The 23,465-nt window shown below is 38.5% G+C and overlaps 1 protein-coding gene across 1 annotated transcript in view; it reads left to right on the top strand.

The window, feature by feature from the left end:
* Nucleotides 1-23,465, top strand: part of CNTNAP5 (contactin associated protein like 5) — a 218,841-nt gene that overhangs the window by 10,407 nt on the left and 184,969 nt on the right. The window lies entirely within an intron of this gene.

Here is a 23,465-nt window from a genome sequence, read left to right as displayed (position 1 = left end):
AGGACAGCTGACCCCAGCTGATCAAAAAGATACTCCATACCATAGGACATCATGCTCAGCAGTAACTGCGGGGAGGGTTAACTGGGGGGTTGCTGCTTGGGGACTGGCTGGGCATTGGTCAGTTGTGATAGGGAATTGTTTTCATCTGCATCACTTGTCTTTCTTGGGTTCTACTTGTCTTTCTGTTATTTTTCTTTTCATTACAATGGTTTATTAGTAATATTAGTATTTTTATTTTATTTTAATTATTGAACTGTTCTCATCTCAACCCATGAGTTTTCTCATTTTTACCCTTACATTTCTCTTCTCCCTATCCTGCTGTGGGGGGAGAGAGTGACCAGCTGTGTGGTGATTAGTTGTGGCTGAGGTTAAACCACGACAACCCTCTTTGGCACCCAACATGGGGCTCAAAGGGTTTGAGATAATAACAGATTGACCAGAGCATATTAGAAGGGATTTTATCTGTTAACAGTTGCGGGTCACAATATTGATTCATCTGTTCTCAATGTTAGTTTATCTGATCTGCACCATGCTCCTTTTTTTTTTGCTATACACGTTAAAGATTGGTGTTGGCTTTTGCAGTTTGCTGTGGTCTGTAGTGATTAGTGATGTTTAGCCTGAGAGATTTGTTATTAAAACACTGATCTTGAGCTTAATCTGGTATTTGGGCTCTGTACTGAAGCCATTACTGTACTTCGGGTACCATCTCATGGAGACAATTAATAATTATACTTCTTTCTCCAAGAGGCTTTTTGTGGAGGAAACAAATTGGCACTTTTGCCACCTTCTTCTATGATGTTTTCTCCCTTCTTACAATAACTTCTCAGTATCTTGAATGCCCTTGGGTAGTTGAAATACTTCTATTGGTATTTCTTATGAATATTGCTTCTGTTTTATCTAAGGTTAACAGTTTAGGAATATGACCGAGGATCTGTAAGAGTATGGTCATGGGTGACATGGCATGTGGGAGAATATGGGCAAGTATCTAGAAAAATTCTCACTTCCAGTGGTCTGGAACTTCACTCCCAAACAACTACAGGATCCTGCTCTAATGGAAAGTAGAGACTAACAGTTGGACTATCAAGGCAGTTGGACTATTAAGTCATGATGCTGCTGAGTGTTGCCATACCAGACATGCTAGAACTCCAATATGAACCGGAGTCAAAGGCCCGCCAAATGGATGCAGCAGTCGGTATCACCAATATGTTTTTCTTGGTCCCTCTGTCAGCCACAGATTGTGCAGACCACAGTTTCCTTTCACGTGGAGGGGTATCCAGTACACCTGGAATAGACTGCCTTGGGTTAGAAATACAATCCTACCATTATCATGGATTGATACAGACTACTCTGGAACAAGGTGAAGCTCCTGAACACCTGGACTGTCGTGGTTTAACCCCACCAGAGGGATGGGGGAAAGAGAATTGGAATGGTAAAATTGAGAAAACTCATGGGTTAAGAACATTTTAATAATGGAAATAAAATAAAAATACTAATACTACTAGTAATAAATTGTAATGAAATGGAAAATAACAGAGAGGAATAAAACCCAAAAAAGACAAGTGATGCAAATGAAAACAATTGCTCACCACAAACTGACCAATGCCCAGCCAGTCCACAAACCGCAGCCCCCCAGTCAACCTTCCCCCTAGTTTATTGCTGAGCATGACATCATACGGTATGGAGTATCTCTTTGATTAGTTGGGGTCAGCTGTCTCAGCTGTGTCCCCTCCCAACTTCTCGTGCACCCCGAGCTTACTCGCTGGTGGGATGGAACGAGAAGCAGAAAAGCCCTTGACTCTGTCTAAATGCTGCTCATCAGTAACGAAAATGTCCCTGTATTATCAACACAGTTTTCAGCAGAAATCCAAAACATAGCCCCATACTAGCTGTTATGAAGAAAATTACCTCTACCCCAGCCAAACCCAGCATATTCTCCTGTTGTTTTCTTGGAGTGGGCATGGTGGTCTGTCAAAGCAGGATTCTAGGAGTCTCCTATGTCAGAGTAAGGTGGCAATTTAGCAGGTTACTTCTCATCCACAGGAAGTGGAGGGGTTAAAATCTAGGTTATTGTGGAAAATTAGCCCCTTCAGAAATTTCAGATGGTCAATTATCTGAAATCTGTCAAGTAGCTGAAAGAGAAATTCTGTATTGCACACCTCTAGGAAAGAAATGTCACCCTCAACATAAGGGAAGGCAATGGAGTGGACTATTTCACAGGGACAAGAAAGCAGCACCCCTGTACCAATCTGTCACAAGGTTGGTAGTTTCAACTTTAGGAATTTGAATCTGTGCTGGCATTGGCTGGGGTAGATTTAATTTTCTTCATAGTAGCTCATATGAGTCTGTGTTCTTCTGAAGGGAAAAATAGCCCCTTCAGAAATTTCAGATAATCCCCCTCCCCCAGGCTTTAACTTTGGAGCTCTTTTTTTTGCTGTCCTTAGGACAGGTTTTAGTACTATATCCTTCAGAACTTCAAGCTTTTTTAAGATTTCCTTTTTAAATTTTTGTGTATAAAGGGCTAGATGTTTACCTGCTTTACTGCCGTTTGTTTCAGAAAGCTGTACTTTTCCTAACTTAAGAGGTAGTCAACACTGACTCATAGCTCAGATGGGGTTGTGAAATCTAAATCGTCTTTACAGCAGATGCCATCTAATGATCTCTAGGTATCAATATAAAATATTGATATGCACTAGACCTGTCAGGTTTGCTAATACTTCAGTAAAACCAGCTGGAAGTTTGCGCTTTGCTGTACAGATATTACAGAATGTCTCACGCCAGTTGCTCATTGATGACAAATTATCATTCTTTGGTGGCTTTTGAAAGGGGAGATTATGTAACAGTATAAGAGACCTAGGTAGTCTGGTGAACATGTTAGTTTTCTGAAGGCAATATATCTATGTGGAAAACCTTTTGACAGAATAATGATAATACTCAATTGCTGAAAAGGGTGTAAGAAGCATCTGGGTTTCAAGACAAGAATTTTATTTCAAGTAGAAATCTGAGCTTTAGCTTTGTTTTGCTTTGTTTGCGTTCCAGCAAAGGGAAACAGGGTGTTGAAATCTCTTCTCCACTATGTCTGTTAAGCTAAAACTGGCAGAAATCTTCAAACTCCACTCAGTCCAAGTTAGATTTGAACTGCAGTTTCTTCCAGTCCATCTGCATGACCCGTGGACAAAGTTTTGGCCTGTTCCCACCTGGCTGACCTGCAGTGCTTGCTTGGAGGAGGAGGAGGTAGTGGCACAGCCTTTCCCTCCTGCATGTCATGGGCCATCGGCCACATTTGGTGGAAACAGCAGGAAGGCAGTAGCTCCTTTCATAATCCCTGAATAAATCTGCCTGGATGAAACTTTTCCTAATCATGTCTTTGCAAATGTCTGATGTTCCATATTGCAAGTCGTGGTCCTGAGGTGTTGTTTCCAGCCATCTGGGTATAGGCTTTGTCCACCCATATGGCATATGTGTCCTTCAGTGCATCCGAGACCCAGGTACATAAATTCTTTATTGAGCTGCTGATAAGACAGACGTTTGCACGCCAGTATATATAACATATCACTAGTAAAAATCCCTTTCTCTTTATAGAGATTACAAGGCTTATTATCCTCCTTTCACGGCATGCATACAGCTCCCATCAACTTCACCGTTAATGAGCGCTGCATAGACAGATCGCGAGGAGAATCAGAAAACCTCTTACATTTTCACTCAGCCTGTGTTTATGATGTTAGTAAATTCTGCAGCTGGAATTGAAGACAAGACAGATTAGCCATTTAAAACCAATTTTCCAACCCCATTTGTATTTAAATAATCTTGTTACAAAAGGACTCTGTGGTTCAGAGCAAACTAGACTTATAATTATATTTTCAATATGGATAAATCAGCTGTGTGTGGACATACTAGCTATTGATTGGGAGACATAAAACATAAATCTTATTGCTTGTAACAAGTAAATGATTTTTCAGTGTTTTTAAGTGTTGAATAATTCAGAATTTACTTTACCTGCATACACACCACAGCTTGAGTGAGTCCAAATTGTGTATATTACTGGGACAAAAGTCTGGGCTGTGATACAATGGTATTTCATTTTAGATAGCAATTTTTATGCTAGCTATATTGAAAATACTCTACAAAGCTGAAGAACACAACTATGCAGGAAGACACAAAAGAAAGGGGATGGAGCAGGCATAGATGTATGCAACAAAAGGAGAAAAGAGATGGTTCTTTAGACGAAGTTTTGAAAGGAGAGGAGGAAGTTGTGGAATTGGAGATAAAGGGAGGCTGCTCTGACTGCCAGAGAATGCTCTTAGAACAATGAATCTGTGCAGAGAGGCAATGAAGGGGAAAAATAGCTTAGATAGCGAGGAGATATTTCGTACTCTGTGCAAATACATGAACATACTTGTACATATTAAGTAGAGTTTGAAGCTGACTATTAATTGGTGAAGCTTCTTACACATCTTCTGTCAGCTGCACATGGAAGGGCAAAGATGGCTTTGGGTAGAAGGGGGACTGTAAGCCTGAACCCCAAAGCTGAATGACAAGAAGTACGCCTCTGGTGTTGGACCACGACTAGGTCATGCAAGGTACAGAGCAGAGCTTTCCCATGAAGTGCCACAGTGTCAATCCCACTTCTTGCAGGTACGAGGGTGCTGTGCAAGGCGGGAGAGTTGACAGGAGGCTGAGGATGCATTAAGAATATGCAATTATCAGGGGAGCAGGAAAAGTGTTTAATAGAGGTGATAAAGATCCCTTGCATCCCCTTTCCTCAGGACAATTCTTAACTTGCATGTGTGAGCTTTTGCTGAACCCGAGGCTTTTCTAATGGAATCTAGAGGAGGGTCACTCTTAATTGGCTTATAAATCTACAGGAGTGCTGTAAACTTTCCCATTTCCACTCTAGCTGGATAATGATCGTAGAATTGTTTTGGAGAGTTAATTATTGTACGCATAGTTAGAATATTAATGTTCTTGTCAGATTTATAGTTGTGCTAATTTATTCTAAAGCATCTTTTAGCTTCTAGTCCTAATGCCCTCCAGGCAAGGCCACAGCAAAATTCCACCTATAGTGATGAGAAATCCTATATTGTTTGCTTGGATTAGAAAGTGAGTTTCTGCTTGTCTTGTTATACTGCTTCCTGCTGTACCTAGTATTCAGATATATTTAATCTCCTCTATGCACAATACTTATTGCCTAGCAAAGAGGTGTTAAGCAGTAAGTACTATGGATTATTTTCTTTTCCATCACCTTTGCTCTAAGAAGCAAAGAAGAAAAAATAAAGCAAGCCAATTGCTACTTTCAGTAGGAATGAAGGAACCAATTCAGTCCTGCTGCAGGAAGCAAGGTGTTTCAGAGGTTTTCATCACTTTTTCTATAAGAGTTCTGTTATTACAGGTTTTGAAGAGGCAACCATTACCCATTTGTTGTATTTAGGACTGTTAGGATTTAAGACTGTCTGATTCTGAGATGCTGTTTGGATGTTACTAATTTGCTTCTAATTCTGGTTTAGCTTACTGAGCTGGCTGAAAACCTGGCCTCTTGAGCACGTTCTCAGGAAATCTGTCTGTTTCTTTATATTGTCAAGGCAGTCCTCCCATTGGGAGGATAATTCAAAGTGTCAGTATATCTGTTTTTGTTAAGTGCACTCTGTACGGATTTATGACTGAATAAAATGGATATAGTTAGATTGCAAATTATCCTTTAGTGTTGAGATACTTGAGTTAGCCTTAAGCTAACTGAATTTTGTATGAATTCTGTGACCTTACGGTGTGCTTTTATAGTTGGTTAACTGTAAAGCAATATTAAGGTGGAGTCTAGAGAATTTAATGCTGGTATTAACATGATAGTCATCGTAATATCTTCAGTAATGCTCCATGCTTGGTATTTGGCAGCAGTTCACCCTGACCCAGGAAACTGCAAGAAATGTGGTTATTTCCAGTCTGTGACATCATCACTGACCTCCCACTCTTACTCCTTTCAAGTTGCCTGAAACGTACCTTTTATGTTACCATTTAGCATAGGAAGGCTGTGAATTGTTCCTTGATTTCTCTTTCCTACATACCAAATCTTCTGTATGATCTTGTCTCGCTGATGCTTCATGCTAGGGACTAGAGAGTATGACTTCATGGTGACAGCCCTAGCCAACTGGAGTGGAAAGTCTGGTTGGTGTGGTTCTGGCTGGTGAAGTCTGGCCCTAAAACATATGTGTCTTCCAACTGCCTCCGGCAGATTTATCTGCCACAGCCAGAGAGCTATTGTGTTCCCTTCCAGGCATCTACTAAGAGAGTGTTAGTGGCAGCATGCTAAAATGGCTAATGTGGAAAAAAGTGGACTTTTCCTCTCAGATGGGGGATTTCATCCAGCAACTTCTTTATATCAGTAGACCAAGTTTGATTGTTCTTGTTTGCAAATTCTATGGTATGTGAAGCTATGAATAGGTGCCTTGACAAATTATAAATAAGTATGGAACATATAGTGCTCCAATCCATATGCTTCCAGAGCCAGGTCTTAGTTTCTTTGCAGTTTTTTTGGTACATTTTGGAACAACTGAGAATGGCTCTAGCTGTTTTAACAGCCAATTCTTTTGGAGATCTGGATAGCAGGTGTACTCTTACTGTACTATCATGTACTATAAAATAAGACAAGTTGTCCTGCTGCTGAAAAGTGTGTCACTTCCACTAATTCACTCCTAGATTAGATTAATCCAAATAAATACCTAGGTTATCAGCTCTGCTGCCTTGATTTGGAGCGTTCAGGTCTTCAATAACTGTTTTAAGAATGTACCTATTTTGCTCTGAGCCCTTTCTAAACTTTGGATTATTCCTGTAATGAGAATCGTGTGGAAATGGCACATAAACGTAGTGGAAATAGCACATAAGAAGAGGCAATCTATAAACAAACCATTGCAAACCACTCTAGGTCTGCGATTTTATTAAGATATTAAACATTGATAGAATGCCATTGATAGAAGCAAGGTTTTTTGTTTGTTTGTTTGTTTGTTTGTTTGTTTTATTTAACTGCCAGTGCCTGTAATGGAATATTCCAAGCCTGGAAATAGAGTTTCTATAAAGCCCAATATAGACAAAATATAAATATTTAATAGATTTTATTAGATGTGTGGCCAAATTAAAAAGAAAGAATAATTAATGAGATTACTGGTATTTTAAAAAATGAATGCAAGTAAAATTCTTAGTATGGGGGATGTCCTTTAATACATTGTCTTTCTAAATGTGTGGTATATATTTTATATTCTTTCAATGTCTTCCAGGTTTCAGTGCATGAGAAATTTAAAAAGACTTATGTAATCATAAAACTTGAAGGTCATTATACCAATTGTACTTTTGATTCTCAGAGCTGTTTCTCAGGGGAATGGGGAAGGATAGAAATCCTTAGAAGATCCCCTGAGGTACAAAAAAATTAAGAACAAAAATGAGTGTCTGCAGAATAAATAAGCCTGTCCATGTTCCTTTGAAATTTGACTTAACTGGGAAGCTTTTTAATATGCATCTGACACTCTTGGCGAGCTGCATAGACCTGTTCTGCGGGATTCAGTTTATGTTTGTGGAGTTAGTAATCAAAGATAAAATAAAGTGTGAGCAAACCAAGATAGAGAGTAAATCCTGAAGCAGTATTACTTGAAGAACTTTCATTCTTCAGGGAATAAGTATTCATGAGCTGGGGGTAGAAATGCAGTCCTGGAAACATAATAAAATGTTCCATATATATATACCTTTACAATTTGGGGGAGAGAAGAGATTCAGCTCAAATAAAAGCTAGTCAAACAGTTGTACTCAGAGAACATTTAATGTGAGTCACTTATTTTTATTTCAAATGTTCAGGGTCCCACATCAGTGATAAGAATGGACAAATCTTCTCTGGAGAAGATTCTTGCTTTCCTGAGATGAGGTTTGGTAGACTTTGGAGAATTTATATGGAAAGACTAACTGTCTTGGAGTATTTCATGTTTAGGTTCAGCTCTTGAAAATAAGGGTTTCATTTGAACAGCTTCTATTTGGAAATTAGACCTGTCCGTTTAAAATATGCATCATGGTTGCCTCAGGAGGGTCTGCGTCTTGATAGAAAGTCAAGAAAGCATCCAGACTTGTGGCAGTTAATTTAAGAAAGCTGATCCAAAAGAACTTTACACCTTACACTTGGGAATTGTTTTGAAGACTAAAGCAATTCTGGCAATGCCTAACAATTCTATATAATCTCCTTCCATAAATCCCCACAAATCCAAGAGATGCAGGCCCTTTTGGCACTAGGATGATAGCCAATTTTGGCTGATGCTTTCAAATCTTTTCTTTGGGTGCTGTTGGGGGAGAGTTGATATTCTTGAGATTGCAGGACAGTCTCAAGACTTTAGTCTCAATTACTTTATAGTAGTATCAAAAGAAAACTGCAATCTGAGTTCTGGATCCAGGTTTTCTAATTCTGTTTTACACTTCAATGTCATTCTTTGACAAGATTTCCTAAACAGCTAAAGTGTGACCTACTGCCTCTGTGTCAGACCCAAACCTCAGTTTTCCTGGAAGTCTCTGGGCACAGATGCTCCTGCTGCACTACAGAGCTGGTCCACATTTACTCAGCTCTCCTTGTCAAGTCCTTCAGACTGAAAGTATTCGTTTGCCAGTCATAATATATGTGTGCCCAGTAAACAAATTTTTTTCCATTAGCAGTATCCATTAATGGTAATACTTGAAAGGTGCATATGCTCAGCAGGCCCTTGGTGCTTTTTCATTTGAGCTTCAGTTGAAAAAATTAAATAGGAGGAGAGAAAAAATGCCTCCTGAAAAGCCTATTCAGTAAATAAAACCAGGTAGAATTTAGTCAGAAGAGCAGATACCAAAATTCATCCTTTCTGAAGGGTATCTTTCAGATATTGCTTTCTTGCATCAGCAGGTACTCAGGGGAAAAGTTTTTCTCTCCAAGGAAGAGGGCACACTTCAGTATTTTTCTGATAAAGCAGTCTCTGGAAAAAAAATATTCTTTAGAAATTTAGGAAAAATTTCCATCTCATGGCATTGTTTTACAATGAAAACATTGCTCAAGCATCTGTTACTGTGTTCATTACATGTTTTTACAATAGGTAGTTATTCTTGCTTTTAATTTGTGTCCCAGATGCATACATATAGTCAGGCTTTTATGTGCATCCAATATGTGGTCTTTTATAAGCACTCTCTAATCTCTTTAAACTTTCAAATTTTAGTTTGTTTCTTGTTAGAAGATCACAAACAAAACCATAAATTATGTAAGCTGAAGATTTGGAGCTAGTGCACTGATATATGTAGCCCTTACTTGGTTTTATTTTCTCTGGAAAGAGAATCAGAACTCTTGGTTTTGGTGTTGAGAACAGTTTTGTAATATCTAAGCAGCGAGTTAAATCCTTTCCCAAGTTTCTTAGTCTTTTACATCAGTTCAGACAGCTGAAATGTGCAGCTGACTTCTGTGGAGAGCACATTGTGATAACAGATTACACCCACCAAACCATAACAAAGTTCAGTCAGCCAAAGCAAAAGCTATCCCTGTAGAATGATTTTTAAAATTTCAAGTAGTTGTGATTTGTATAGCAGTCATGTAATTCATGATTGACACACTTACAGGTAGCAACATCTTGTTGGCAGTAAATCTCACGATTAGGTTCTATAGTAGGGAGAAAGCATTCAGATGTGCTCTCCCATCCTGCTATCTGCAGAACTGTGGGACTCATAAAAATCTGCACAAAGGGAAAGATAGTCACCCTCTGAGAAACTGATTCTTTGAAACCTGACGGCCATGGAAGTCATGTCTAGAAGCTTCTGGGTGTGATGCTGAATTTTATTGTAGAAGGAGGGAATATGGTGTACTGCAGGAGTGAAAAAAAAACTCTTTCAGAACTTCTCCTTTCATACTGTTTCCCTCTCCTCTTTTTTTCTTCTTCCTGTCATTTTACTTTTTCCTTTAACAACTCATCTGGTCAGACAGGGCCACATCAGACACAGTATGCTTTTCCTTTGGTTGCTCTCCAACTTGAGTATATATTATAGTGAAGAGGATAGCAAAGATTAAAATCTAGATAGCCTTTACTTTCCTACAGAGTTCAGAGGGATGTTTAATTTCTCTGTGGAAATTATCAAATGGGAAAGGATCTAAAGACAACAGTTACTGAGGTTTTGGAAGTTCTCAGTGTCTCCTTTTTAGTGGGACCACTTTTTGTTGCCTCCACTTAAAGCAAGTAGTAACTGACTTTGAACAATGCTTTCTAAAATCTGTGAGGTTATTCAGGTAAAAGTAACTACTCATCTAAATGAGGATTTTAGCCTGCGATCTGGCAAACATATGGGCACTTAACTCATGTATTTACATTTGCAGAATGAGCCATGAAGCATAACAATTTAGAAATGAGGAAATCTGAAATGTTGATTCCAAATAACTCTATAATAAAATTTCCAGTGGTGCCAGGATTTCATCCCACACCTGTAATTAGGTACTGAACATAACATATTGTAGTGTAGGGGCTATACAGTTATATACTTCCTGAACTTGAAAGTTAGTTACTTAGTTTTCTCATTTGCTGTGAAGTTTGTTTTCCTTTTTTTTTTTTTTTTTTTTTATGCCTGGAAATCTGTTTCTCCACCTATTTGTTAATCCTGAGGGGCCACCTTCTTTCCTACATTTTGTGGCTGGCCAGTCAGAAGCAAATGCATATCTGCAGTCTGATTTTTAAAACAAGCTGCAGAAGCACACTTCTGTGAAATAAGGCCTTGACTTATCACTATCCTTCACCTAACTTTGTTTCTTCTTTTCCCTCTACTAAGTTGGAGGTCAGCTTTTAGTGCTTAGCCTTAGTATTTGAAGGCTTATAATGGTACCTATGCTTATAATCCATGGACATTATTTGGTTATAGCCTTGTAAAATATGTGCACTATTTCACCCTGAGAAATACGTGCACGTGGTAACGCATACATCATTATAAAGGTTAACATAAATGGTGATCTGCAAGGAATACTCTTATGAAATTAAAGATTCACAGATCTTTAAGGCAGGTCGGAAGAGTTATTGGCAAATATGCGGAGCAGTTGTGTGTGTGTGTGTGTGTGTAAAAATAAATTAAATTCATAGGACAGTGGAGAAGGAAATCTGAGAGACAGAGGGAAGGCAGAGTTTCAGGTGGCATTCATCCAGCCATATCTGCAAGAATGCAACGATGATGATTTATAATTACTGTGATGAAAATAACGATGATTCTGCTGCCATGTTTTTACCATAGCCTCAGGAGTATAAGTAATTATGCGATGATCAGTTGATTCTACATATTCACAAATTTAGCTATTTATCATAATTGGTTTAGTCCCTTGGACTTAGTCCAGGCTCTTATTTCATACAGTTGGTTGTAAAAAGGAAGTGGAAGGAAGCAAATTTCCTCTAACTGCGTATAGCGAATCAAAGTTGGTTCTATTGCAATGGTTGTTTATTCTTCCAGGTTTAAAAAAAAAAAAAAAAAAAAGGCAAATAAAAACCAACAACAAACCCTCACACAGAAAACACATGCATTTCCTCTTTGGAGATGCTTTCTGTGGCTACCTAAAAATAAGCCTATTCACACTTCAGAACACCCATTTTCTGCTTTTTATCTACATGAAAGATGGATGCTCAGTGGCCATATTAGATTAAATTGTGGGCTCCAGGTTTCATGTTTGGTTCCATGCCCACCAACAACTTTTCCTGGTGGTCTCCATCCCAATATGAAAAACTCTTGGTGATTTCATGGTCTCCAAAGCTCTTGTAACTTATAAAGCTGTTTTATCCTATACTGTATTTTTGAGAGCTTTGCAGCTACCAGAAAGTGTTTTGTCTCAACCCCTCTTCTCTCCCCAAATAGACCTTACCAAAACTGAAAATGCCATTGGCTTTGAGGTGCAAAAAAAGGCATGCTAAAGGGTAGTTGGAGGATGTCCAGGTATACAGCCAAATTCTTGGATATCACCACTCAGTTGCACATTAAGTTGTGCACTGATTTTGCTGCCCTTTTCTGTAACATTAAAAAGTAACTAGAACGCTTTTGTTGCCTTCTAAGGGACCCTTATGTATTCAGGCACAAAACTTAATGTAGCATTAGATGGTCCCGGATGGTTTCTTTGTCTGGGCAGCAGCAAACACCATGATAAACATAACATCACAGTGCCACAGATTGTGGCACAGTCAGTCGTAGATGTCTAGCAGCCCTAGACAGTGAGTCTTGGCCTTGTCTTTTACCAATTTTTCTTAAATCCTCTGATTAGATGTGTTTCTTCATCATAAGTTATGGGCCTTTCTGGCCCATTTACACCTGCTAGCTTTGAAGCACATGGTTATGTAAATGGGTTCACTGTAATTCAGATTTGGCGAGTAGGCTGAAATTTTCCCACGTTCTTTATAGCTGTCTAAAGGCTGAGTCACACAGATTTTTCATCTCTGTGCAGCCCTATATATCATATCCTGTTACCTTGGGTCATTCTTCTAGGTCTTGGTATGCTTTGGACCTCCTTCAGGGATGAAAGCACACCTGATCAACACCAAATGACTCATCTCCTGAGGTGTTCCCATGATAAGGTGAGTGGCTTTGGCCCAGAGCTGCATTTGGGTTCCCTGTTGTTTTCTGATCTTCTGGCCCAGTGAGCCAGAATGAAATGGTTCTTTTAGTAGTAGCAAACAATGAGAAAAATGATGGCTCGGTGGTGAGGTCCTTCACTTCTGAATAAGCACAGGTGTTTCATTCCCAAGGTGTTCTGTAGGTTCCCCTTCAGTAGGTTCAGTGTTAGGTAGCAGCAAAATAACTGACTATATAGACTTGCAGGTCTGGTCATCTAGAAAACAGAGCTGTAGGAAATTGAGGAACCTTTGTTTCAGTGGTCAAAGAGTTTAGGAATTTCAACCAGATGCTTTGATGAGAGGTTTAGAATCACAATTTTGAATTTCCAAGGCTTAAATCTGCAGAAGTCCTTTTCTGAGTCTTTAGATTATTCTAGTTTTATGGTTACAAAAATTTTGGGGCACTGGTAGGAGGGACTCTGTTCCATTGTGAGAGAATTGTAATAAAATGGCAGTAGAGTTAGGCAGATCAATATCACTTTTCTGCGTAGTTTTTAAAAACCAAAGCTGCAGCAGAGAAGCCAGTTATTGCAGTGCTACTTAATTCAGTATTAGAGTGCATTGATTGATATTGTCATAAATAACAAACTTCTTCATCTGTGCCTCCTCACCACCCTATCATATTATGCATTCAGGCTAAGATGAAAAAAATAGCTACAGCCCTTCTGAGCCTCAGGCTAACAAGCCTTATTGATTGCACTTGTCATGAGTAATCTAAAGCTAAAAGATAGCAACCCATAGGATTTGTATATAACCATCTTAGGCCAGGTTTGAACTCACCATATTTTCTATGTGGGTAACGCCTGTAGAAGCTGTGCTGATGTTTAGGCAGCTGACAGGTTTTACTGGAAACCAAGTGCAAACAGAAGACTCGCATTCTAAGCAGTGATTGGCAAAATCAATTCTTAATTAGGCTGCAGATATTCAAGGCCACTTCTAAACCTGAGCCTTTCCTTGATCTCCTTTAATTATGTATTCAGATCAAAATGACATTCTAAGCTATTATCCTGCTTGTTAAACCCACTCAGTCACTTGTTGTCTGAGCAAATGCATCTACATTTTACTAAGCGGCATATATGGTTTCCTCTGTCAGTCTCCTCACTGTGGGAGCTGCTGCTGTGTCCTTCAGAGTTGTGGGTTCCAGAGCTCACTGCAAAACTTTAGAGTTACTTCATGCCAGTTGCTTTTGCACTCAGACCATCCTGAACTGTCATTTGGCCTTTTCTTTTGCTGGGTTCCAGAGGCACCTCCTTTCTGGGTGACACATCAGAGCATTTTAGAAGTATGTATAAGGGAACAAAAAATGTTTCTGTTTTTCCTTTTTGTTTTTATCTCCAATAAGAGCTGCCACTCATAAATTTCTTTGCACTTTCCAGGAAGAGGCAGAGAAGAGCATGTTAGGGGTGGGAGTTTAGTTGCATGAGTTTACTAATTAGCAAGGCTGACATTCAGGAACAAGAGAAGAGCAAAGGCTGCTTAATCAGTGTGCGTTTGGGGGTTAATTCAGTGTTGTATATTTGACCTTTTTAAAAATTTGCTGCAGACACTGATTTCTTGGGCCTCTATGGCATACTGAGGGTGTGAGATGGTCGGTGACACTGAGCAAAATGCCTGAGCTAGCAAGAATCCCCTCAGTTTGCATATGGGTGAGATAGCAGGTGGAATGTGAAAGTAACAAATCTGTTAAAACTATATTTCTACTGTACTGTGGTTTTTTGTTTGTTTTTGTTTGTTTGCTTGTTTTGAAGAGGGCTAAGAATGTTGTGAGGCAAGGCACCATACTCCTGGGGCGGTTCATTTGGTAAAAAGCTAAACTATATATGAAAATGCAAGTTAGAAAAATTGCAAGTGCAGAAAGTGTTTATATTGGGGGGCACAGTGGAGGTTATACCAATGAAGGTATGCTTCATATGGAGATTGGCACATTTCAGTGTTTATTTAAACCAATGAATCATCTTTCCTGCTTATAGACACTGTCAGAGCTCCTTCTGTACAACCCTTTCCTCTTTCTTTCACCTTTCATTTCTAATTTTTTCTTTCTTTTTTTTTTTTTTAACACTCTTCAGTGCAGCTTTGCTACTTCTATTATTTAGTTTTTCTTTCAAAGTTTTTGCTGGATGTAATTTCCATAAATATTATTTGTTGTAGTGTTTTTATTAACTTTTATAGCACAGGTTTTGTTGCCACAGATACTAAACCTTAATGTAGTGCAGTCAAAAAAATATACTTTACTATTTACTCTGGTAAGTAGCAAAGGGAATATTTTGGTGCCAGTCCTGTAAGAAACAGCATGAACTCAAGTTTTCAGGAATAAAAACCAATTAAAAAAAAAAATCTTAATTTTGTCAAGTTTAATTTTCTGAAAGTCACTGTATCCTAATTTTGCTAGAGGACAGTAATGTATCCAGGGAGGAATTTTTTATTTTCCTTTGACTTCAATACAACTGAAAATTCTGGTCCATTAATACTCTCAAAAAGAAAGCTGTAAATAAAGCTTTTATTTGTGTCTCTTATGCTGGACTTTCGGTTTCATTCTGTGATCCTGAGGGTCATTTCCAGGTTTCATTAGTCTTTGTGTGCTGTAATTTGCTAGTAATGTTTGAGGATCTTGTGGTCTTGCTACAGAGTGAGCAAAGCTTTAGAGAAGTCTTTGGAAGTGCATACAGAATAATGCTATTCCTGTGCTAATATGCCATAGTTTAGTCTGAATTTGCTTTCTTCAAGCTTTGGTAATAGCTTGGGTTTTGACTGCACCAATATCAGTTCTGACCCCTGGTGACTTTGAGCTATTATGCACTAAAACCAATGTTGTACGATTTTGAAGCTGCTCCCATCATTGAAAACATTTGCACAGGAGTGAGACATACCTTAAATTTCCTTCAGGAAGGTCCTGACAAGTGTTGTGGCCAAAGAGGTAGGACTTGGAGGAGAAAGGGAGCTGTGCTCTGGACAATGCAGTGTTGGCTGATGAGATTACAGAGCCCCAAAGGATCCTACCGTGTGCATGGATGCTTATAAGATCTTTAAATGTCTATTGTATATTGGTATTAACTTTTACTCTTTCCTGCTTTCATATTTTGATTTCATCTTTTGATCAGAGAGAAGAGCTTTATTTATTTTTATTAAATAGATAATATGGCTGTTTAGTAAGGTTTATGTTTTTGGACTGCAAACATTGCACATTAGGGTTTTTTTCTCTTTTTAATTTTTTTTTTTTAAGCATAAAGGGAGAAGAAAAAGGTTTGTTGAGCTGGCAAAATGTTAGGGCTACCTAATTGGAAGGATCCGAAGTTACATGCCTCCTCTTCATTTCATTACTTTATTGATGAATAAACCTTATCATCAATTTTCAGCATGTAGCCCTGCAGTGTGATTAGTAAATTATGAATGCAGAATTCAAAATAATTCCTTATTACTCACTTCAGAAAATAAACATTGCAAGAAGCTTTACCAGTAGTACAAAACTATGTTTCTTTTTATCTTATATTTCTGATCCTTTGCATTTTTTTGTGTAAGTTTTGATGGGTCCTGAAGTTTCCTAAAGACAGAGGAGCTTTTAAATTTATTTTCTTTTTTTAATTGTTTTTTTGCTTTCTGGGCAAAAATCATGACCTTCAACTTTCCTGCATCACTGCTGGCTTATCACCAACTTTCAAATTAATATTCTTCTGTGCAAGAGGTTACTGCAGCATGACTTCACAAAGTTTGCTTGAATTTTAGCCCAGATTAATGTAGGTCTATATTTATAATGCATTCTTGCCAGGTGTCCAAGAGGGATGTTTCCTCTCCCTGAGGCTGTCAGATACCCTCAGAAGTAACATGCACGTTAGCTGTAATGTTTTCCTTAGTTTTCATGATCTGAGTGTCCTGGAAGCATTAAGAAACATGTAATGATGCTCGGGATCAGGGCTGGATCTGACCTTTTAGTACCCATGACAAAACAAAGGGTAAACAAATCCTTTCAGAAAGGAGTTAACATTAATTCCACACCACTTCCCCAAACCTGCCAAAGGTTACTACTCATCTGGGCTATTAAAATGCCAGTGTTTGCAGACTCAGAGAAACTTACTGGATCTTGGCAGAACAGTTCCTTCACCCACGGTTAGGAATTTGTTTCTAAGGTCTTTTCTACCTGCTTTCTCCAGATTACAGCTGTGAAAGTAATGTTTTGCAATGATAATTTGGTTGAGCACCGAATCTTTATTTGAGATAATTAGCTACTCTATCTTTGATGTGCACTTTACTTTCATTTTTTACAGCATACCATTATCTTTTCTAGAAGTATTGTGTTCTGTTTCCAGACATACTGACTTCCCTTCTACACTATGAGTAATTGTTTGCAGTAACACAAATACTTCTGTTTTAAACAGATGGGTAGGAGTTGTTACTGTAAAGCACAATACTTCATTACTGTTGCTACCCAGTAATGGATAGGCAAGACCCAAACTTGGAGAAATTGGATCACAAACAGAAAAAAGACTTTCCTGAAGTCTTACAGAAAGCTGATGTCAAATACAAGAGCACAACTCAATGTTTCTTAGTGGAGTATTTTACTCATCAGGTACCACTCTGTCTAATCACAGTTTAGCTGCATGGATGCACGCAGCCCAATTCTGTTTTCTCTTGGCTTTTGGTCAGGAAGCAAAGGGAAACTCCCATCGGTGTTCTTAAAATTAGACCTTAATGATGAAAGAAATTGATGTATTTGATTCTTTTTTTAGAGGGACATGAATTAAGAGACTTCCTAAGGTTCTCCAGCCACCTCAAATGCAGGACTTTGGAGAAACTGTACAGCACATCCATCCATGCACGCTGACCTTGTCTAGCCCAAATATCTTGACTAAGCCACATCATCCCATTCCCCACCATCCTTCCTGGTGTGCTATTGCCACTAAAAATCTGGGTGCATTGTCCTGGAGGAGCATGTGGTAACTTCCAAAAAGTCCCTCCATGGGCAGAATCACAATGCCGGGACAGCAGGACTGCCTGTGAGGCTCATTTGTTCTGCATTCAGGCAGAGTGTATTTCATTTTCAGACTCCAGTAGGGATTTCTGTAAAAAGAGTCTGTTATCAGTCATGACGGGCAACTTTTAAAAACGCCCTTTCCTTATTGCAGGCTGACTTGTGTGTGCCAAACTACAATGTCATGCATAACATTTATGACAGTGAAATACACCATTGACATACTACAAGATTTTGATTTGCTCTGGAAACCAACTCTGTGACTCATCAGCATTTTATGCAAATAGAATTATTTGTTTTCTCCCACAGTCAGTAAAAATAAGAATGCAGTTAATGTTCTTGAAAAAATATATTTTTAAAAAAATCCACAAATGTTTTTTTTTTTTTTTTTCCCTGAGAAGAGCAAGTAGAGATGACAGAACAAGAAGATGATGCAACAGAATTGTCCCATGAATGTTGAGTTTTCTTCCTGTTACTAGCTTAAATTAAAGCTACACAGCACAAACCATAATAGTGACCTTGTATTTCTGAGATAAATGTGTAATTCAAACACATAAAAGTGATGAGCAAAATCAGTGTGTTAGTGATGCACGTGGTATCAGAGCAAAGTAAATACTACATCAGGTGTCCTGCCTAAGCACAGCCTGGGTGTGCATCTCTTTTATACTTTCTCTTCTGGTAGCTACTCCTGAGAAATGTGCAACTTTGATATTTTCTCTCCCACAAAATTCTCCACTCAGCAGAATGTTTTTCATTATGAACCATTTGGAGGTTTGCATTGCTTGTCATGTGGATGGAAATTTTATGTTCATATTTAATCAGCTTGAGGTATGTCCTTGCCCAAGACTAGGGCATCTTCAGAGAAAGTGTAGACTGACATCTCCTGTATTGAAATGACAGTGGGCAAATTTTTGCATTGGCACCACATTGCATTAAGTAGTTATGCTGTGCCTGTTTTCAGCTCCTGTTCTTCACATCTCAGTTTATCATGGCAATTATGTTCCTTCACCCCATTCTCTGCCATATTGCAGAGAGGTCTCAAATCACCATAAGAAAAATCTGCTGAGAGTGTAAAAGTAGTTTGGTATGGTTAGATCAGTGAAACAGTGTCTCATCCTGTATTACATGTGTAAAAAGCTTCCTATGTATTTCAGTGTTCTGTTTAGACCCTATGTATAGTTCAGGACTGTACTGTTAATTTTGTTGTTACTGAGTGATAAATTCACTTACCACAATAGCACTCGGCTGTGCGTATTGCAAACTCACAAATCTATTAATAATTACATTCAGATACACAACTATGTACAAATATAAATAGCAAAGCTACAAAGTCAAGCAGAAAGTTAGGAAATAGCAGGACTAGTTGCCTGGGCAACGTTAGTCTGGTTCCTTTAATTATATGCATTTTATCTAGGATTTAAGGGCTCATTTTTTTTATTTTTTTTTACCCCTTCATGGGGGATGCCTAGAGGGGACAAAAAATAGCTGCAAGTTTACTAACTCTCATATGGAGTGTCAGATAACTATAATAAGGGGCTCTTGCAGAACTCCTGTTATAACCTTTATCTTTATTGCATAGATGGAGGAAAGGTCAAGATCTGTTCAGCTAGTATCTTTTTGTGACAGACAGTGTTAGCTCATGCTTTATATACATAATGTGTCCTCAGAGATTGCAAGGAAAGCAAACAGACCTCATCAATTTCTCTAATGATTCCTCTGAAAGATACTTTTTTTTTTTTTCTTGGTTTGTATTTTTAGCTCACTTTAACAACACCTCTATTACCAGGCTGTCAGAGACCTCATACATAGAATTTATGTTGGCTTTCATAAAGAAAAATTAGATGCTATCTCAAGGACAGGCTCTACTTTTAATGTCATTAAAACTAAATGAGTTATTGTTGATATTCACTGAGGAACAGCAAATAGAATTAGATGGAGAAAAATCTTAGTGATAAGAAGATGTGGTGGCTTAAACCGTCCGCTGCAGAGAAGAGGTAATTTATAAGCATTACTTTCTTTAATGTATATGTAACCTGTACTTTATGCTGTGGTGGTTGGTTCTGTTAATCCTAGGGGAGGGATGGAGGTTATGGAGAAGAGGTGTAATGCTCTGTATTTCTCCAGTAGCACTGAGTGCTCGACTGGACAGTTTGGCCCCCAGGGATCCTCAGCACCTCCAAATGTGGCAGAGGAAAAGGCAGGGGTCCAGGCTCATCACCTCCTGGTACCTGTTTCCTGTCAGAGTGTCTGGAGGAAAGCAAAACTCGCAGAAAGAGGGGAGATTTTAAGTATGGTAGTGAAAGATGGTGTTCATCGGCACAAGACTAAGTGATACCTCTGGTTTGAGGTCTTTATCCTCACGTTTCTTAAGGTATAGCTGGGTATGACGATGCTTTTCACGTTTTAATAAGAAAAACATCACTCTTTATTAGGATAAAGAAGCAGATCTGGGGAAGGTGTGTTTTGCACACTAGAGGATTCCCACATCTGCACACTTCACTTTTAAACGTATGTTCTTTGCTTTAAACTGGTTCTGTAAAAGAGGGAGGAAAGAAGCAAAGTGGGATTGAAGATTTCCCTGTTCTTACCTGGTTTGCCCAGGCTCATAGGAAAAACACAATGTTCTGTAGAGAAGAGAGGGTTTTATAAATGTCTGAGAAATGACTGTTTTCTATGGTAATCCCACCTATCTGCAGATCCGTGGTACAGATATCAGCAACTTTGTTTCTTGTGTAACTGAGAGCTCTTTTTCTGTTAACTCTAAAGCTGGAGAAGATAAATATGGACATCCCACAGCGTATTCTAAGGGCTCAAAGAAGGAAAAAAAAAAAAAAAAAATTGTAGTATTGAATTTCCTGGTAGGTAAGAAAGTGCTACATATTTCATTTTATGTCTGTGATATAAAGACTGAGAAATTCTTTTTAAAAAGACCAAAAAAACCCAAAAAAACCCCACACCAAAACCAGGAGCAGATGCATTTATATGTCACGTCTTAATGTATAAATATTTTGTTGGGGCATTGCAGAGAGCTATTATAAATGAAGAAGAAATTTTAAAAGACATTATTAAGCTGTGAAGTTAGAAACCTCAAGGATAGAAAATGTCATTGCAAACTTAATTAGACCCCCTAATGTGTATGCAGTAGGAAGGGTTTTAATTACCTTTTCACAAACTATTTTTTGCACAGCATCCTCCACTCCTTTCAGCATACAAACTGGATAGTCTTTAATTAACGAGCAACTATTCGATATTTTGTTTTCTCCTCAGTACGTGGCCTTAAGTTGTATTCACTGTATACTCTTCAAACCTGGCTCCAAAAATGTAATTATTCATTTCTTGACAGGAAATTCTGAAGTACACTTCACAAGAAAATTTATTTCACAAATATTTGTTTATTTTCACACCATCAAAAAGGGATGATGGGCTATTATGATTTTTCAGACAGTGAATTGTATCACAAAGAAAAAGCATACATTAATTTTGAAGCTTAGTTTAAGGCAAATAAAACTGTCTTTCAGCAGCTTATAGGCATTTGAAGAAAATTTCCAATTTATTTTAGTTGCATAAACCACCTGGTAAAGCAAATCAGAGCACAGTATTTTAAATAGATTTTTACTTCCCCCACCTAGCATAGGCTGAAAACAAGACTTCAACCTGTTTAAAGAAAAAAACAAGTGAGAGCAAGAACATATCTTGTGCCAGAGAGATGTTGCTTCCCTAGCCATGTCATTAAGCCACTAAACCGCTATCTTTGAGATGGTAGAAAGCCGCATTTAAAATTGCTGCTATGAATTGCAAAGACCAACCCTGGTGATAGGGAGAAGTAGCTATCAAAATAAACATGCCTTCTCTATTCCCAGGAATGGATGCTTGCTCTGCATTTAAAACTTACTGGGCAGTATACAAGCATACTCCTGGTAGTTGGGGCCTTGAACGTTTTGCTGATGAGGAGTGTCATGCTTGCTGCTGCTTCTTAGCATTTCCATCCGCATGGTTTTCCTGCAATTGTACCCTTTCCAAGGTGGCCTCACCCAAAGAATTTATGGCAAAGTAGTTTAAGTAGTTGCCTGAGGGGCAGGAGAAGTGATCTGTCATTGGGAACAGAGCCAATGTCTCTCATTTCCAGGTAAATCCTTTAATAACATGATTAGTGTTTAAAGCAAGGGGATGGAGAAACGAGCAGTAAATGAAATCAGCCAGATCTCTATCCCTTAAAGCACAATCCAAAACAGGGTTACAGATGGTCCTTCCATTTCCATTTTAATGCCCACATTCCAGATGTGAATGAGGGTCAATATGGTTTTGAGCCTAAAATTCCCAAACTGATTGGAAGCCCTAAAATAATAGTTATTCTAACTTGCTTTCATAATAGTCTGTAGGAACTGTTCCCATGAATCAGCATTTTTTGATTAAAAGTAAATAACATTTTAGAACAAAACTCCCTAATTGTCTTTCACCTACAGTTTGTGGCCATAAAACTGGTATCTCATAATTGGTAGTTTCTTTTGTCTCTGAGGTGCAGATGGGATTAAAATATATTCTCCCAGGCTTTATGAATGAAACTTATTTTTTTCTGGCTTGCTCTCCTCATGCTCCTTTACTGCTGACCCCCCAGGTTCTGCAAGGATAAATAAGTTAGAGGCAACACCTGCTTTACTGAGGAAGTGCATCTAATATTGGAGCTTTCTAGGAACATTCTCAACTAATTGAAGCTCTGGTCCTGCAGAAATAATAAATAACCATGTAATAGAGAGGAGGGGAGGAGTCCACAGTAATCTTTATGGCACTGAATGCTGACATTTCCTAGCTTAGGAGCCTTAGTATTTTTGACGAAGAATGGTGGATGGATGGGTGTGCATGTGTTGGTGTGAAAGCATATAGATAGCTGTATGTCCATGCTTTAATTAAATGGGGGGCGAGGAGGGGAGAAAAAAGGAAAAGGGTGGAATAAACAAGCTCTATTGTGTGGTGTCATTGAGTCTTGCATGGTTCAAAACTAGGGTGAGAGGCCCATATCTGCTGCTTTTAAGTGTCTGCAACAATCAAAGCACCTTTTTTTTTCCTTGATTGACCATTGGTAAAAGGTCCTGAAAAACTAGATCAGAGGTTTTTTAGAAAGACCACAGAAGCATGGTGGTAATTTTGAAATGAGATTGGCCGCAGTAAAATGACATTGTTTCTTCTGGTCAGCTCTAAGAACTCTACAATCTTTTGGACTGGATAAACCATTTGAATAATCTGCTCTTTATCTACAGGAAGGTCTAGGAGAACAGATCCACAGCAATCCTCAGAGGTGCTCTCGCTTATCCTCTGTAGTATGCCTCCTTACACAAGTAAATTCTATCCGTTGGGGAAGGAAAGGATTAATCTGTGATGGAGAATTTAACATGCTAATTGCTAGCAATTCTGCCTTCAATCAAAAGTGCACAGAGGAGGTACAGGGAAGAATAGTAATGGTCTCTGGATTGGACTTAAATTCACTGAAATGTGGCACTCCAACTTGTGTCAGTAATTTCAACTTCTAGCCAGGTAAGCAGCAGATTTATCTTGCCAAAGAAATAAAAGTTATTCCAGGTTTAAACAAGAATATGTCATCTGAACCCAGCATATTTATTTTATTTAGCCCCACCAAAAAAACCCAAACAGTTGAAGTCTCTCTTTTAAAATAAGCAGTCTGTACATTTTAGGTAACATAATGTTTAGGCCTCTTTGTTTAGTTGTTCTAACTCTTTATGTGACAGGAAATAACATACATAGCATTGCAGCAGCATCATCTTGGGATCGTCAGTGCTGATTCACTTCAGAGAGACTCTCCCTAAAATTTCCTCCATAAAATGATTATGCAACACCCAAGCAGGTTCTAAAAGTAAAAATTTTTCTTTATTAATTCTTGGGGGGGG

This window comes from Athene cunicularia (assembly GCF_003259725.1).
Source record: "Athene cunicularia isolate RWA chromosome 7 unlocalized genomic scaffold, athCun1 chr7_part1, whole genome shotgun sequence".
Taxonomy (NCBI): Eukaryota; Metazoa; Chordata; class Aves; order Strigiformes; family Strigidae; genus Athene; species Athene cunicularia.
This window is presented reverse-complemented; position numbering and strand designations above follow the sequence as displayed.